Genomic DNA, 19,251 nt, shown 5'->3' on the forward strand with positions numbered 1-19,251 from the left:
CAAATTCATTGACTCTAGCTTTCTCCACATTCACTTTATCTGAAGCAGAAAGGAGAAAGAGCTAGGTTCTTTTTGGGGAGATTATCCATTTGCTCAATAAGGCTAAAAACTAAAGTGAAGTTTGGTAAAGCAATGGTCATATCACAGAAGTCTTTGTATTTTATATCTCAAGAGTAGTGAAAGGCTATGAAAAGATTTATGCAAGAAAGTGTCCAGGATGAAATCTGCACTGTAGAAAGATCATTCAGGATGCCAGGAAGAGAATGAATCAGTAAGAGCTAAAGAGAAAGGAGGGGTGTTAGAAATCCAACAGATTGTATGGATCTACATACCAGTAGAGAAGAGAGAGCAGTAATGATAATAAGTATATTCACTGACATGAAAAACTGTCAACAGTATGTTAAGTGTTCAAGACAGGTTATAGAATACAGAGAATATAATTATATTAAACACATTTTAAAATACATTCTTAGTGGGTACATACAGATATGCCCACAGATGTTCATATTCTTAATGGTGGAATTATGAGTAATTCTTTTCCTAGTAAGTTACTAATTTGTGTTAACAAAGATAGCACTGGCAAAGAAAAAAAATGGACAAATTCAGAAGTTTCAAATATTGAAGTCAAAAAAGAGAAAGACTGAAAAATCTTCATTAACTCCCACAGTGAAGTCATTGGTGACTTGAAGAGTACAGTTATAGAAGTGTGGTGAGGGACTGGCTAGAGCCAGATTTCAGTGGTTGGGACGTGAGGAAAGGAAGACTACAAATGCATCAACTTTTTCTAGAATCTTAGCTGCGAAAAGGTGAAAAGAAATGAAGCAGAGTAGAAAGAAAATTTCCCCTTTTATTTTAGACAAAAATATCCTAATGGAAAAGTACTAATAGAATTAAAAAGTAAAGAAACAATTTAGCAAAAATATGATAGAAATGAAGCTCTGAGAAGGCAGGGTGGATGGGGCTTCAGAGAACAAATGGAAAAAAAAACTATGCCTATCCACTTGTGACAAGAGCAAAGTATGTCCAGATGACTTAAGATACGTGCAAATTTATTTTTGTGGGGTTTTCTTTGGGGAGGTGGGGAGGAATAGTAAGCTGTGGGGAATTCACATTGATGGCCTCAATTTTCTCAGATAAGTAGGCAAATGACAGAGCAGACGACAGGGTAAGGTTTGAGAAGAATGAAGAAAAGTTAGCTGCTGTGATCTACAATAGTATTGTTTATTAAAAAAATCAACTTTATTTAGGAATAATTATTGATTTACAGAAATGTTACAAAGACATTACAGAAAGTTCCCTCAGTTTCCCCAATATAAACAACTTACATTACCACAGTACATTTGTCAAAACTAAGACACCAATATTGGTACACCACTAGTAACTAAACTCGGATTTAACCAGTTTTTCCAACAATGCCCTTGTTCTGTTCCAGGATCTAATCCAGGACCACACTGCAGCTAGCTACACTAGTTCTGAAGGCCCAATCAAGATGGAGATGGCACCTATCTGCATGGTTGTGGGCTTCTTTCTCCAGCTTTGCAGCCTGGGTAGAGGGCAGAGAGAGCTGACAACAGGACTGAACCCGGGTTAGGATTTTGTTAACACAGTAAACGGAAGAAAAAGAGGGCAAAGTGGAGGATGCTGGCAGAAGTGTGACTGAAGCACAGTGAGGAAGGAAGTAAAAACAGAAGACAGTTTACAAATTTGAGATGTTGGTAATGTCAAAAAGCAAGTATAGTAGGAATAAAAATGAAAGCACTAGACAAATTAGAGATGGAGGTAAGTCAAGGAACCAGGAGCCTAGGAAGATTGGATCAGTCATCCTATGGACTCTGAAGTAACTTCCGGATAATGGCAGAGAGAATAAAGAAGAAAATGAGGGATGATGCCACAGGGTCTATATCTGATAACGAGGGGAACAGATAGTTGTATTGTCAGACAGCATGAACTTCAGAGGAAAAGAGATTTTGCAAAAAGGAGGAGGAACAATGGCTAAAGTGACTATACCTAATCTATCATCTAAGCCAGAAAATGTTTCTGCGAAAAGAGATATTAATAATTACATAGAGACAACAGGAGCATTTCAGGCTGAATGGTCATCTGAGTAAAGAAACAGAACAGGCATGTGAATGGAAGAGGATGAAGATCCTGATGCTGTCTGCTGATTCACCTGCCACTGTGCAGGGAAACAGTACTGATGACCTCAGAGGGATAAAGGGAAGGTAAAATTATCAGGGCAAGATGGGCTTCAGTTACCTTAACAACACTGAAAAACATACTTTGAATAGTTTAACACATGGAGAGGTAATAACACTCTCAACCTCCCTACTTCGGCCTCTACTCTCCTTTGGCTACTCCAATTCTAAGGATAAGGACCTCAGAGAAAGGTCTACCCTCAAATTTTAAATAGAGTTGACTTAAAAATAGCTGAGAGAATATTTCTACATACCTGCTATTTCAGACCTTGTCCATTATTCAAAATTCCTTATAAGTGAATTCAAGTAATGTATTTCTTCTGCAGTCAATACCAGAAAGTTGGTCTTCGATAAAATGCATCCTGTGCCTGACAATGAACTTTATTTAATCTGGCCTTTTTGTCAACTTTTTTAAAACTCTAAGCTAAATCACTCCTCACTAGCAATTATTTTATCTCTGATTACTAGTATATAATTATTTTTCTTTTTTTTCTGTATATTTTTCTAGTTTTCCTGACATCCTCAGCTCCTCTTTGGGACCTCATCTATCACTCTGTGTGTACGTGAGTACATGTTCAAGGGTGAAGAAAGAGAAGAAATCAACCTAGCCTTTTCTTACTGCTGGGTTTGCAACAAAGAAAAGGGAGACCCTGGCCTCACACAACCTGGCACTGTGTTGAGGAGTCAGATGTCTTCTGGGCACACGCAATCACTATCAATATGAGTGAGCTACGGATCTACATAGTAAGTTCTGTCTGGACAAAGACAGTCAGGAGAAGCCAAAGCAGAATCAAAATCCGGCATAATGGCTAATTATGAAAGTTGTACTCTGAAAGTGTTCCCGATATTGCTTCCCAGGAGAAGTCTTAATATACTGATTAGCTACCACTATTATACTAACAATTCAAAACACATACTCCTTTGAAAACCCCCTGAATCTTTCTTATAAACAGTATCTACTACTGCAAATCTCCCTTACCTGGGTATGTAAAAATTACCCAGAAAAAAACTATGGCAAACCTGGAATGAAGTCCAACCAGTATCATGCATGTTGTCTGTCAAAAGACTAACACAGAATGAACACCAAGGAACCTGAATCTGCCTCCACCTTCCCAACCTCTATTTTCCCAAAAGTAGAAAAAAGAGCTACTCCTCTAGCACTCTTCACATGTACCAAATAAATAGTTCTGTGCCCATTCCAGCAAACAGCTATTTTTATCTTAGCCAAATCTGGATTAAGGTAACACAAAACTGGGGAATTCCCTGGCAGTCCAGGGGTCAGGACCCTGCTCTTTCACTGTTGAGGATGAGGGTTCAATCCCTGGTCGGGGAACTAAGATCCCACAAGCCATGGGGTGCAGCACACCCCCCCAACAACAACAGCAAAAAGATAACACAAAATTAATAACTCCATTCCTGCAAATTAGTTCAACCACTTCAAAAAACAGTTTGGCAGAATCTGTTACATCTAAACATACACCTATCCAGCGATCGCACAATCCACTGCTAGATATACATGCAAGGAAAATTTCTACTAAGAGAAGAGTATAGGATATTCATAGTAGCTTTATTCATAACTACCAAAACCTGACATTTGGCTATTATGTTTATCAACACAAATGTCAATCAACAGATGAATGAATAAACAAATACAGGGGAGCTTCAAGGTTGGTGAAGGTGTGGAAACGATGGCACACCAAAGAGCTGTGAAGCTCTGCATCCCTTCCCACATACCTTGCCCTACGCATCTCTTCCATCTGGCTGTTACTGAGTTAGGTAACATCATTAATAATGAGACAAACTGACACCATGTGTTTCCTGATGTGATACACTTAGAAGGACACAGCATCACTTATGTTATATTCCTAACAATAATGCATAAACTGAAATTAACCTTGAAAAAAAATCAGATAAGCCCAAATTGATAGACATAAAATCAATCAACCACAGTCACCAAAAATACCAATGTCATAAAAGACAAAGGCTGAAGAACCATCCCAGATTAAGGGAGACTACAGAGATATAAAAACTAAGTGCAAGTATGATTCTTAACTCCATCCTGAACCAGCAAAAAATATGCTATAAGACACATTAAAGAGACAAATAGAATAATTTGAATAGGAGCTATGGATTAGACAATGGTATTGTATCAATGTTACTTTTTTATGATTCTGAAATTTTTACTGTGATTATGCAGAAGAATGTTCTTATTCTTACAAGATAACACTGAAATATTTAGAGGAAAAGGAGCATGAGGTCTGTAAAGAACTCTCAAATGGAACAGAAAAAAATTACATAAATTTAAAATTATATTAAAAATTACATACATACATATGTGCATATAAGGAGAAAGAAAAAAATGAAAGATAAAGTAAATACGAGGAAATGTTAAAAACTGGTGACCAGGGAATTCCCTGGCAGCCCAGTGGTTAGGCCTCTGTGCTTCCACTGCAGGGGGCACAGGTTCAATCCCTGGTCGGGGAACTAAGATCCAGCATGCCGCGTGGCCAAAAAAAAAAAAAACTAGTGACCAAACTGGGTGAAGGGTATATGGAAAGTCTAAGTAATTTTTTGCAACTTTTCTGAAGTTTGAAATTATTTCAAAATAAATTTTTTTTAATTGTAGTATATTTATACAACAAAATACTCACCAACTAAGAAGAAAAGAACCAACTACTGATAACTGCAACAATATTGCATGAATCTTAGACATTGTATCCAGCGAAAGAAGCCAGTCACCAAAGAATATATACTATATGACTCCTATAATGTTCAACAGGTAAAATAATCTATTTTGACATACGTCAGAATACTGCTCACCATGGAAGTAGGGACTACTTACTGGGAAGAAGATGACGGAATCTTTTGGGGTGCTAGAAATGCTCACTATCTTGATTTAGGTGGTGACTACAGAACTATATGCACATGTAAGAAATTTTCCGAGGACTTACCTGGTGGTCCAGTGGTAAAGAATCTGCCTTACAATGCGGGGACGCAGGTTTGATACCTGGTCAGGGAACTAAGATCCCACGTGCTGCAGGGCAACTAAGCCCGCGTGCCACAACTACTGAGCTCACACACTGCAAACTACAGAGCCCACACGCCCTGGAACCCACTCGCCACAACTAGAGAAGAGAAAACCCGCACGCCACAACTAGAGAGAAGCCCGCGTGTCACAACGAAGATCCCGCACACCGCAACTAAGACCTGATGCAGCCAAAAATAAATTAAATAAATAAATAAATAATAAATCTTTAAAAAAGAATTTTCCAACTATACACTTCAGATTTGTGCATATTTACTATATCTTATACCTCAATTTTAAAAAGGTTAACATAAACCATAAATGATTTAGCTAGGGGTAAAAAAAACAAGTACAATTAAAAATACTTTAATAGACATGAAGCAAAACGATTTTAAATGCAAATCTTCTGATAACAAATATTAAAATTCACTCCCTACTTAAATTTCTGTCATTAAAAAATTTTTGTACCACTATCTTGATAAAATAATCTGTAAATCTGTCGACTCTTTTAAGACCATAAACAAGTCCACATTCAAATGAACCAAGACTCAGTCACTAGGCTAAAGTACGTAGGTCTCAGATGCACTTTTTTCAAACTTCAGAAAAATGCTAAGTGAAACAATGAAAAGAAAAGGTCCAACCATGAGAGGGGAACCACATATACCACATCACTTATTAAGTGTATAAGACTGTAAGCAATCTTGTAAAAACAGCACATTCACTCAACAGACTACAGGTACAATAATGTCTGCACACAAGAGTATAATTATACATACAGTCAACCCTTGGTACCCGAGGGGGACTGCTTCCAAGACCCTCTGTGGATACCAAAATCCAGGGATGCTCAAATCCTTTACACTCGGCCTTCCACATCCAAGAATATGGAACCCGTCTATACAGAGGGCCAACTATATGTCATAAATAGACAAAGAGAACATAAAAATAAAGAAATGTTCATGAGGTGGGATTAATGATTTTTTTCTATTTCCATAATTTGCAGTAATATTCTTCAATTACTCTTATAACAATGTGTATCTTAACACCCACAAGAAGCGTTTGCCTCCCCTGTTTGAAATACTTTTACAGCCCAAACATAAATGTCAAAGAAAGTTAATTTCTTTTGAACATTAACCCGGTTTAAAGAAACAATTTTAAGGTACAAAAATAAAATGAAATTCTCCTCCCATCTATTACAGCAGAAAACACATTTTCCTTCTGCACCCATCTGTGTGACAATACCAGATCTCTTCATTTTTAAACATGCAAACTTTTAAAAATAATTTTTAAAATACGATCTGTTAACATATCTACTAATGATAAAACTTCATGAAACAAAATTAGGCTTCCATTATTCACTTTATTACTAAACATTTATCTTAAAGAACTGACAAAGAACTCCCCTCCCTCCCCAGGAAGCCAGAATTGTCTACATCTATCTGGATCGCACATTTTTATATGAAACTTTGCAAAATACTATTTATTTCTATGTTAATTATCCTTTTCATGGAATATCTTCAAAAAAATTATAGATGCTCTGTTGGCTTTTCTCCTCATCCTAAAAAGAATTTAAATTCCTAATTTACAGTGTTGAAATAAACACTGCAATCCAGGACAGTCTGAATCACTACCCATTGCCATGAAACTAAGGTCAGCTTTATTCCTAACAGCCCCAAAGCAAGATAAATGGATAAACACATATTATAATGACCATACCTTGGAATATCCTCATCAATAAAAACACCTAATTACTGACACATGCAGCAATATGGATGTATCACAAATATTACGCTGAGCAAAAGAAGCTAGACCCAAAAAGAATACATACTGAATAATTCCATTTATATAAAATTGTAGAGGAGGCAAAATTATCTATAGTCACAGAAAACAAATCAGTGGTGGGAGAGGGGAAATGACTGCAAAAAAGAAGGAGGAAAGTTCTGGCAGTGATGAAAATGTTACCTATCTTGACTGTGGTTATGGTCCCATAAGTATATACACTTGTCAAAACTCATCAAGATGTACACTTAATACAAGTATACTTAAAATGAAGGCATTTTATTGTATATAAATTAAACCTCAGAAAGTTAATTTTTAAAAAGACTAAGCTTACTAAAAGTAGACTGCCTCCCTCAAAAAGCAATGCATTTCAAGACTAACATTTTATATTTCTTTTATGTTAAACTGCCTTTCTTTAAATCTATTAAAATAGATGTTAAATAAAGTTCTGGATAATATTTAAAACTGAGAAACACTCTCTAGAACTGTGCCATCTTATATAGTACCCATTAACCACATGTGGCTGTATCAAGTTAAATTAATTAAAATTTAAAATCTAGTTCCTCGTGGGGGAGGGAGGAGAGTAACTTTACAGTGGACAAACCTGACAAAGCATGAACGTCAACCAAGTATCAAAGTTAATGTTAACAGTGATAATCAGTTAATATTAACAGTTATAAATCAGTATATGCTCTTGATATGATGTGATGAAAATGGCACTTTACCTCTGTGGTCTTCCTCCCAAAAACGCATGACCCATAACCAGGAGAAAAACATCACACAAATTCCAACAGAGAAGCAGTCTACAGAATGCTTAACCAATACTCCTCAAAACTGTCAAGACTGTTAAAAACAGGGAAGTCTGAGAAACTATCACAGCCAAGAGGAGCCTATGGACACCTGACTAAATGTAATGTGATGTCCTGGATGGGATCCTGACATAGAAAAATAAACTCAGGAAAACTAAGGAAATCTGAATAAACTATGGACTTAGTTAATAAGCAATACTGGCTAACTAACTGTAACAAATGGACAACAGTAATGTAGGACGTTAACAGTACAAAACCTGGGTGTGGTATACATGGGAGCTCTCTGTACCATCTTCTCAATTTCTCTGTGAATCTAAAACTGTTCTTAAAAATAAAAATAAGAGGTCTTGAGTTGTAATAAAAAAGTAAAGGTTTTTTACATTTTTAAAAATGCGATTCCCTCAGTCACACTAACCACATGTCAAGTGCTCCACAGTCACATGTGGCTAGTGGCTACAGTATTTGACAGTGCAGATTTATAGAACATTTCCATCACAGCAGAAAATTCTGTGGGACAGCGCTGGTGTAGGAGACTATTTTTATGGGACCATTTTAGAAGAGTATTTTATAACTGATTGCAACTTATGAATAAATCTGTATCTACCCAGAATTAAAAACCCTCACTAAAATCTAAAAATCCTCAATGATATGTTTATTCCAGTTTCTATTTCAAACAACTACTTTTTTTTTGAAAACTCTTTTTAAAAAGTCAACGTAATATCAATATATATAAATGTAATACTGAAAAATGTTCCACTCCCCAGAGCAGCAATTCTCCGAAACACTTTCAAGATATCCAAGATGGCAGAACTGTTAATACTAAGATATTCTTTGCATTTTTCACTATGTTGGCACTGCACTAATCATGGGTAAAACTGCTGGCACCTTAGCATCATTCAAATTAATGGCACCAAACTACAGTAGTCTTCACTGCCATGTGCCATATATTCACAAGAGAGGAAAAAAAGCCAGGTTTACTTAAGAATGCCCTTGATAAAGCAGTAAAAACTATTAATTTTTATTAATCTTGGTCCCTGTGTACACAGCTTTCTAATATTCTTAATGTGATGAAACGAGAAGTACACATAAAGCACTTCAGCTGCATACCAAAGTCTCAAAGAAAAGCATTTATGTGACGGCTTTGAGTTACAAACTCAACTAACTGCTTCTGCTCATGAAACATCATATTGACTTGAAAGAGCTGACACACAAAATTATCCAGACCTGGGTATACAGCAGACCTTTTTTTCAAAAATGAATGAAACAAGACTGTCACTTTAAGGAAAACAACTGATAGTACTTGTTGCCAATTATAAAACTTGAGCTTTCAAGCAAAAGTTAAAATTTTAGAAAACTTGTATTCATTACCATGAGCTTGACGAGTTTTTCTAGTACTTATACTTTCCAATAAGTAATGGCTTTTCTGATGGGTGTTGATATTAATGGATGTTTTTTTTGATACTGTAAAATATAAAATATCCATTTAATGCACAAGATAGACCAATAGACTTTAATGTAATAGAATATAAAAGTGCATTGATATAATTTCACATTGCAACTAACCTTTATAAACTACTACTTGTCGAATTTTAGTGTAATATCAAAATCTGCAATTATCTGAAAAAGCTCTTAAAATATTCCTCCCTTTTCCAGCTACATACACATCTCTGTGAGGATAAATCTCCTGCACAGACTTCAACTAATACAATAAACAGCAACGGGTTGAATGCAGAACCAGCTGTGAGAATCCAGCTGCCTTCTACAAAGCAAGACATAAAAAGCAATTTGTGAAAAGGTAAAACAGTGGCACTCTTCTCAGCAAAGTTTTTTAGAAATGTTTTAGAAAATAGGTATTTTTCATTAAAAATATATTTATGTTAACATGTAAAGAAACTATTGCTATTTTTAAATAAATTAATAAATCATTTTAAATTTCTCAATATCATAAAGATAGATATAACTGAAAAACCAAAAGCTCTTTGGGGTCCTCTAACTCTTAAGAAGGTAAAGGAGTCTTAAGATAAAAAGTTGAGAACATCTATCTCAGAGAAAGAGGAAAAAATGACAAATAAAAGAAATACATAAATTACCTTAAAACGAACAAACACACATACCCTGGAAAGCATATCAAGAGGCATAAAATATCCCTGACAACAAGAACACGAAGATCCAAATATAACACTTATTCAAAGAATATCTAGGGTTTTAAAAATGTATCTTTTCCAAGGACAGAGAAACTTCCCACATTTTGAAATTTACTTATATGATTTCTTGACTGCCTCTACCACTAGGCTGTAACTCCCACGAAGATAGGTGTTTTGCTCACCACTATGGCTAGCCCAGCACCTGGAAAGAAGCAGGTATTCAAATATTTGTTGGATTGAAAACAAAACAAAAAAAAAGACAGAAGACTTAAAAACAGAACCCACCAAGGCCTCTATTCAAATTATAAAGATGACATTTTACAATCAAAATGTGTCTATTTACATAGCAATAACAATCGTAACCGCTACCGTTTATTGAAGGCCTATTTACTATGTGCCAGGCATTGTATTGGGCATTTTACTTTTAATTCCCAAATCACCATGGGATATACTTTACAGTAAGGAAAATAAGCCTCCAAGAGGTTAACTTATTTATCTAAAGTTACAGGTAGTTAAGTGACAGAAAATTAAACCCACATTTCTCTGCTTAATAGCCACAAGCTTTTTCCTCTACATACTGACATAGTGCTCAAAACTGCTTGGTTACCTTTTCTTCTCCCCCATTTCCTTGCAATTTTCAGGGGAATTCATTTTGTGGAAGTCCTTTTTCTCCTTTTTCCAATCTCCTTCTCTTTTCCACTATCCTCCAACTTCTACCCCTCTGCATCACTCAATTAAGCAATACAGTGAGCCCTCTGGTTGAGGAAGAGTATATCTTCTCATAACACACTATCAGAAACTTCATTAACAATGACAAAAGTAGTATGAAAGATTAAATAAAGAGTGTCAGATTCCAGAACATGAATTAAGGCTCTCTGACCCACTGATCTTGCAAGATGGCTTCATCCAGTTACTCAACTGGCCACGGTTTGGGTAACAACATCTGAATTCCCAAGGGGCTAACCATGAAATCTGGATATAACCATCTCTTCAAGGACTGAGTCATGATTTGCCAATTATTAAGTACCAAGACAGTACCTCTGCCAATTCTCTGTCAGTCTCTGCAAGCAAAGGACCAATACTGAAGTGGCCAGAGCTCCCACGACTTCCTCCAGGTTCAGGACAACTAGAATAAAAGGAGCTTTGTTCCCAAAGAACATACTGGCCACAATATCACTACAAGAAAAAGCTATTACTGTTACTGCCATTCTCCCCACTGCTTCTGAACAATATATAAATGTTTCTCTCTTTTTCCCCCTTTTGGTGAAAGGAGAATAAAATTAGCAACCACTTAACTATTCAAGGAAAAATTACAATGCCATAAATATTACCATATCATTTGATAATCTCACCACAAGGCAATCTTTTCCAGAGAGGGATGCCCAGAGCCTGTGAAAGTTTTACACTGATTATGTGGAAATCTTTTTAAGTCTCACAAAGCCCTACGTATGCTTTACCTCAACATCCAGATTAAAGAACATGTACAATATGAGAAAGGACTCTTCTACCTTAAAAATGAATTTAGCTGCAATCTGCTAAAGAAACCTTGGCTGGAAAAAAAAAAAAAATCATAGGAGGTCACACCTGTGGTCTGTCATTCCATACATCATTCTATAATAGATCACTTTGATTAGTAATTCCTATGCTTTGCATCAAAATCTGGATACACTGATATACTAACATAACAAGATGTGAGTTATAAAAAATGACTTAAGCAATTAGATGCTACCAAGTGCATACAACCTACAAACAAAAATAAAGAGAACTTCAAAATGCTCCATTAAAAAAAAAAGTTTGCGGGGCTTCCCTGGTGGCGCAGTGGTTAAGAATCCGCCTGCCAATGCAGGTGACAAGGGTTCAAGCCCTGGTCTGGGAAGTTCCCACATGCCGCGGAGCAACGAAGCCTGTGCGCCACAACTACTGAGCCCACGCACCACAACTAGTGAGCCTGTGCTCTAGAGCCCGCGAGCCACAACTACGGAAGCCCATGTGCCTAGAGCCCATGCTCCACTACAAAAAAAGCCAACGCAATGAGAAGCCCCCGCACCGCAATGAAGAGTAGCCCCCGCTTGCCGCAACTAGAGAAAGCACGCACCCAGCAAGGAAGACCCAGTGCAGCCAAAAATAAATTAAAAAAAAAAAGTTTGCTTCAATATTACCTAATAATTCTAGTATACAAAAACATGTAATACAAAAGTTTATACTGTCTCCCTGATCCTCTCCCAAAAGTGAAAGTCCCTGCTACCACTCAAATAATGTGAATATAGATTCATATATAGACGTCCTACCCTTCAAATTCTCTATGGCTTCCTCATAATCAAGTGTTACTCAATACTGTAAAAAGTACACAGAAATTAAAATTTATAACAGTAATCAATGAAAAATAAATAAACCATGAATTTTTCCACAAACTAAGCGTCTTATTTGCTTATGTTCATTTACTAAACCTTTACCCTAGATGGTCCTCTGAACCCCCAAATCAAGAAGTTTTGTTAAACACTGCACTAGGAAGTTCCAAGAATGCTTGGTGAGACCTACTAGGCCTCATTCACCGAAAAGATACACATATATTTTAACTCTTCAGAACACGTAAATTGAAACTGACAAGATATATACAGGAATTTTTCTAGGAAAAGGAAAAAACATCTAGAACCTTCTGTGGGATTCTGCCTCAAAAAGGCTACATTCCACCTCCTCTGAGACCTGCCCCCACTCTTAGGAGTGGGACCTTTCAAGACCCCAACCCCATTGCCACACTAACTGGACCAATAATGGATATTTGGACCAAGTTCAACCAATCAAATTTTCCCTCCCAGGAATGTGAAGTGGGGACACTGAGCTAGTAACCAGTTGGCTAGTGGCACTAGAGCTTGAGTTTATATGTGGCTCCAAGAATGAAGTGGCAATTTTCTTCTGTTTTTGTTAAAGCAGAAAAGACCAGAGTGTGCAAAGACAACTAAAGCAAGATATAAAGAGACAAGAGATGACACCTACTAGCCAGCAAGGAGAAAAGTGCTCTCTGGACCACCATGTCTCCTGAATGCTTCCCAGTTTCCGGTTCATGTCCTTCATGAAGCCAGCTGCTCTTGGGTGCCTTAAGGTACCTCCTTACCCTTCCCCTCAAAGCACTCCTCTTCCTGTTTCATGCCATCAAAAAACCATTATGACAATTTAAGACACAAATTCACACCAGGATCAACGCAGAAAAGGTATGATTATTCTCACGGTTCATAAGGAATCTGAGTGGTACCAGAGAAGTTGTTTCTATCTACTATCTATAACTTCAGGAGAAACAATAGGACAAAAATAACCGGAGCCTTAAAAGCAAAAATTATCTGTTTGCATAAGCCCTCAGGCTTTGTGCTTCCCTTCAAAACTCACCTGTTCAAAAGTTCTGCTGGTTCACAGCAGGAGGTTTGAGCAGACTTTATTCAGGTCCTTTTAACACTGTAAATAATAGAAGTATTAAAGTAAATAACTCAGCAATCTCTTATGAAACGTTAGAAACGTAATTTTTATCATGAATATATTTTACAAGAAATGGATTCCAAACCTGGTTAAAATAGTAGAATCACCTGATATGCTTATCATCTAGATACCCTGTCCTAACATCTAAAGAGTCTCTCTCAGTAGCTCTGGAATGGGACTGAAAAATATATTTTTTTAACCGAAGTTCTAAGTGATTCTGATGAAGCTAACAAATGAGCACCACCATAGGGTTTCAGGAAATGATTATTTGGGGTTTTCATCCAACACTGCATTTCAGGGATTTGGTATTAACTTTTTTTTAACATATCTGATAGAAAAATGACAGCCGGCAAGACGGCAATACAGCATGTATCCTATGCAAATAATCAACGAGCCCCAAGATGTATGACCACTGCCAAAACGTCCAAGGAGCAAAGCTCCAGATGTGCTTTCAGCTGCAAAATCACAACCTTCTTTTAATGCTCTGATGAGACAATATCTTAAAAATCCACAAGATGGTGATATTTCAAGCGACAAGTAGTGGACTGAAACAACAGCTCTAAGTGATTTCTTAGCTAAAATCAAATGATGCTTTGAAGGCTGCTACTAAAAAGTAAAAAAACAGTAACTAAAAATTAAAGTTGACAATTTTACTACCAGCAAGAAAGCAACTTGAAAAAGCCACTTCCACCTCTGATTTAATTTTGCAAAAAAGTAGCCATGTTACAATGTCCAAAAGGTCACCCAACTTTATCCACTGCACTCAACTTTTTTTTTGGGGGGGGGGGGCTGCGTTGGGTCTTCGTTGCTGCTCGTGGGCTTTCTCTAGTTGCGGCGAGCACAGGCTCTAGGCTCGCGGGCTCTAGAGCACAGGCTCAGTAGTTGTGGCACGTGGGCTTAGTTGCTCTACAGCAGATGGGATCTTCCCGGACCAGGGCTCGAACCCATGTCCCCAAGCATTAGCAGGCGGATTCCTAACCACTGTGCCACCAGGGAAGTCCTGCACTCTACTTTTTATAAGAGCAAGCAGAAGCAAAAGAGGGGAAAACTAGGTAATAAAAACTCTTCTCTGGGACTAACTCAAGAGAATAAGCTCTAGGGTATCTCCTATTATTATAAGTATAAATAAAGTTCAATTTCAACGAAACTCTGTAGTTAACGAGAAAATATAAAATTGTGTTCCTTAATTACCTGAGGTAGGGAAGTGTATCATACTTTGAAAATATTTTTATAAAATTAATTTTGGCCACTTAAGAGAATATTCTTGGGGCTTCCCTGGTGGTGCAGTGGTTGCGAATCCGCCTGCCAATGCAGGGGACACGGGTTGGATCCCTGGTCCGGGAAGATCCCACATGCCGCGGAGCAAGTAAGCCCGTGCGCCACAACTACTGAGCCTGAACTCTAGAGACCGTGAGCCACAACTACTGAGCCTGTGTGCCACAAACACTGAAGCCCGCGCGCCTAGAGCCCGTGCTTCGCAACAAGAGAAGCCACCACAATGAGAAGCCTGCGCGTAGCAACGAAGACCCAGCTCAGCCAAAAATAAATAAATAAAATAAATAAATTTATTTTAAAAAAAGAGAATATTCTTTTGTTTTTCAAACCTCTCCCCTCTTCTCCCTCAACCTCAAATAAAATTACGGGCAATCCAACAAAGGTATCATTCTGTATTCCTATATAATTAATCTAATATATTTCTCAGTTATCTGAGAGCATAAAAAATGATAAAATGCTATCTGGTCAAGAAATATTAGGAGTCTAACTGTAATACTTGTCTGTGGAATAAAAATCTACTTATATTTTTAAAGATATGCAATTCTTCAGGGCATTAAAAATGACTGGAAATACTAGGACTTAATCACCATAAAATCCTAGTGGGGGTTAAGGGGGGGAAAAAAAAACTTGGGTTCAGAGTTTTACAACAATGACCAAACAATGTTAAGGCAATTCGAACTGCTGAAGAAAACAGACATTGAACTTGCCTCTAATATACATGGATTAACACCAACATAGGCTGTAGATTCAACCTAATGAGACTGGTCTCACTATAATCTATAAGAAATAGAATAAAACAGTACTGAAAATTTAGTCGTCAGGGGCTAACAGAGAACTGCAAATGAAGTCAGTCTTAAAAAATGGCACAAATCAAAGATCCTTTAGAAGGGCAAGGATAAACAGGACAGTAATAATCTGGTCACCCAAAATGGTTCTCCCAGATATCAATCACTTTCAACAGTGTCATCTTCCAGTGTGAAGGTCAACAAAAAAATAGACATATGGAAACTAAAACGCAGAGTCATGAGAACAAATGAGCTGATATGACATCAAAGACATTATAATTTGGAACTGTGATTTCAAAAACTCACCAAAGGAACAAGAGAGCAAAATGCAATTCGTTAAAACACTATCTCCTCACTAGCGTCACTACATCTCCTCTCGGCCAAGGAGCTCCACTCACACCCTGAAGTTGCAATTCCTAACTTCTCAGGATTTTCAGGCAAGCCAAGACAAATTCTTTTTCATATATGCAACTCACCAACAAAAGCATTTAAAGCCAAAATATTAAATTCCTCAGATGAATTAAAATGAAAGAGGACATTTATGAAAGCTCAGTAATAAGAATATGGAGATAAGCTGAAAGAAAATCAAAAAAAATTTTTTTCCAAGAAAAAGTCTACTAGTATAAAATTAATTGAAGAACTAGTCTGAAAGGTCAAAGCTGAGGAATAAAAAACTCAGCACAGAAAGTTCTACACGTGTAAAATGCTATAAAAGATATACAAACAAGTTAGTTGAACAGTCCCTGAGGAATTTAAAACTAGGCTGGACAACACAGAAATCATTAAGAGGAATTCTTTACCATTAAAAACAATGTGAGTTAATACACTTCTTCCAGGTTATATTCCTTAATGACCTGTGTCTAAATTTCAAAGGAAATTCATTTCCCTACATTTTCAAATATTCTGAAGTAATTCAAAGATCCTCTTCTTAGAAAGCAATTTCTTTTAAAAATCCTTTTATCATCAATCTCATTTAAAAACTTTTACTTTTGAGAAAGCTATTTCATGACAATTTCCTGAAATACATTATATGAGCATCCTGAATTTTACAAACTGGGGGAGGGGAAGGGTGTCATGTTGGAGGAAAGAGGTGTGGAAAAAGACTCCAGGACAACTGAATAACCCCACTCATCTTAGAACCAGTGAGCTGGGTACACACTTCCTACTAGGTTCCCTTGTGATCATGCCTCTCTGGCTAGGCTTAGCCTCCATACTCTTCCCAGCCACACCTGATCTGCTCCCACTTCAGTTTCTGCCTCAGGGTCTTTGCCCTCGCTTCCCTAGCCTGGAGCATTCCTCCTCCAGAGAGCCACAGGAATAGATCCTTTACCTGTGTCAGGTCTTCCCTCAAATATTAGCTTCTCCCCGTGGCCTTCCCAGGGCACTCCACCTAAAATTAACCCCTCCCCCAGCTCCCTATTATCCTATTACCCTGTCTCATTTTTTTCCCACATCACTTATCACTACACTATATATCTTACCTAAGTATGTATTTATCTGTCTAGGAATGAGCTCCATGGAAACAGGAATTTTTGGTCTGTTTTGCTCCCAGCACCCACCAGTGTAGCAGGATCTCCATATTCTTCAAACAAATAAATGCACAAATGAAAGAATAAATGAATGGAAGCATACAGTCCCTTCTCCCTCCTCAGTCTCAAAATCTGAAAATGCTTTGTCCAGTATAGAAAAGGTTCAAAGCCCTTTCTTTTCTAGTGAATCGCCACCATCATCAGTGTATTCCCCAGTATTAAATGTCAAAGACTGTGTGACATTTCTCCAGATACATACCACTTTTACTTTTTTTTTCTAGTGTCTTCTACTGATGTAACATTTGCTGTAACAGGAAAGTACATATTCCAATTTGAGCACTCTGAACGCTGCTACACTAACTAGTTAAAACACATAAAAACACCAACAAATGAGACAACGCTTTGTGTTCTAACCAAAATAGACAAACTCTGAAAGGCCAGAGCTGCAAATATTAGAGAGATGAAAGTTAATGTTCAGAAAGGATGACAATTTTTTTTCTTAATCTAGAAAATCACTAGATTCTAAAAAGGAAATACTACGTAAGGAAAGAATATCTTCCATGCATACAAACTGGGAATCGAGACTGCCTATAATCCAAGATATTTAACATTGACTAAGTATAATCCAAGGTATACAACACTGGATCAGAATCTGTTCACAGGTTCTGGCCCCTTCCTCAATTTCTTGCAAGTTATACTGAAATACTTACCTTTCTTACAGCGAAATTAGGTGTGCTTAAGTGCTCTTTCAGGGAAAGAAAAAATTTTTAAAAAAACAAAAGCAAACAAAAAACAGTGCTAGATAAATGCAAAGCAACGTTACTGCTTCCCAAACACAGTCACACAACCTGCTTTCTTGACACCCCCTTCTCTGGTCGCTTGGTTTATGTTTCAGCCACAAAACTGAAATATTCTGAGTGCTTCGTGGGGAACTACTGTCACTTAAGGCTAATGCCCATTTCAACCTGATGTGAACGTTCGGGTCCCAAAGCTGCCATGGGTTCTACCTTCCCAACCTCCGTCCCAGGTTCCGATCATGGATCCACCTGGCTTCAGGCCTGGTCCAGACCCAGTCCTCTCGCCACGGAAGGAATCTCCCCAGTGCAGATGCTCGGGGAGGAAGGCAAGGGCGCATCTCCCAGAGACCAGGTGTGGGGAGGAGCGCGGGCAGGAGCAGCTGTCTGGCCGCAGCAGCTGTTACCCCGGGCACCCCGAGGCTGGGCGGGTGGCTGGCCCCGAGGACCAGGTAGCGGAAGGCGAGCCCTCTGGCCCTAAGCAAGCCGGCCTGACACTGTCCATTCCACCACCCTCTTCCCTTCCTCGGCTCCCCCTGCGATGCCAACGGGCCCCGGAAGAAGGGGCTCTCCAGCTCGGCGGCCGAGACGCGCCCGGGCCCGGCTTGCCCCCGGCCGGGGAGTCACTCCGACCCCGCACCTGACCTGTCCCTTCGCCTGACGCCCGAGCCGGCCGCGGCGACTGCCGGGCGGCCTGGGGGTGTCCATGCGGCTGGGCCGGGTCAGGCCGGAGCGGCGGGGACGCGAGCGCGGGCGGCAAGCCCGGGAGACCCAGGCGGGACGGCGGAGCCGGGGCGCGGAGCGGAGCCGGACAGGGGAGCGAGATCGAGTCACTGGTTACCTGCGGTCCGGGACAGGGAGTCTCTCCGAACCCAAGTCAGTCCTCAGCCTCAACAACACAAGATGGCCGACACGTCCCCACGCACGTCACGTGAGAGCGTGCTCGTTTCGCCACGCCCCCTGCTCTGCCCTCGCCCCGCCTCCCCTCCCTCCCAGCTCCTCCAGCCTCCCACGACATCCTTCCTTTCCGCAGCCTCCCTCCCCTCTTTCCCGGGCACGCCCCTGCCCGAGCCCCGGATGTCAGGCTGGAGGAGGGCGGGGTCGCGGCAGGGCGCAGGCGCCTGGTAGCCGGCGCTCCCTGCCTGCCCTTGAGTTGAGTAGAGTTTGTGTCCAGAGCTGGAGCTGGGTCAAGCGCCGTGTGACTCACCGTCCTCTGCGCCCAATCCAGAGCCCACTGGCAGTTCAAAAACCTCTGCATCATTTAGGAGCGGATTTTCCACACCAGAACTTTTCCACAGGTTTTCATCCAGCATTTTCCTGCCCGTTTGCCATCCTAGAGAGAACTGGGAAGTGACAAAAGCTGAGGTTCGAAGCAGTTTGTCTACTTGTTAACGGTTCTGGAAGAACTGAGAATTCATTCTAGATTCTTGGAATGTGACAGCAGGGGAGGA

At 39.0% G+C, this 19,251-nt stretch overlaps 1 protein-coding gene across 8 annotated transcripts in view; it reads right to left on the reverse strand.

Annotated features, from left to right (window-relative positions):
* The window catches only part of GIGYF2 (GRB10 interacting GYF protein 2), a 126,431-nt gene extending 107,689 nt beyond the window's left edge, over positions 1-18,742 (reverse strand). For 6 of the 8 annotated variants that reach the window (XM_082395504.1, XM_082395507.1, XM_082395505.1 and 3 more), the window contains exons 1-2: positions 18,642-18,742; positions 13,331-13,396 (exon numbers count right to left, since the gene is read on the reverse strand). The gene's annotated coding sequence lies outside the window, so the exon portion shown is untranslated. Of the gene's footprint in view, positions 1-13,330; positions 13,397-16,958; positions 17,060-18,641 lie in introns of all 8 variants that reach the window. The other 2 variants (XM_082395501.1, XM_082395502.1) reach the window with 2 other exon arrangements.
* Positions 18,743-19,251: the final 509 nt, after the last annotated feature.

The sequence above is a fragment of the Balaenoptera borealis genome (genome assembly GCF_965194805.1).
Source record: "Balaenoptera borealis genome assembly, chromosome: 6".
Taxonomy (NCBI): domain Eukaryota; kingdom Metazoa; phylum Chordata; class Mammalia; order Artiodactyla; family Balaenopteridae; genus Balaenoptera; species Balaenoptera borealis.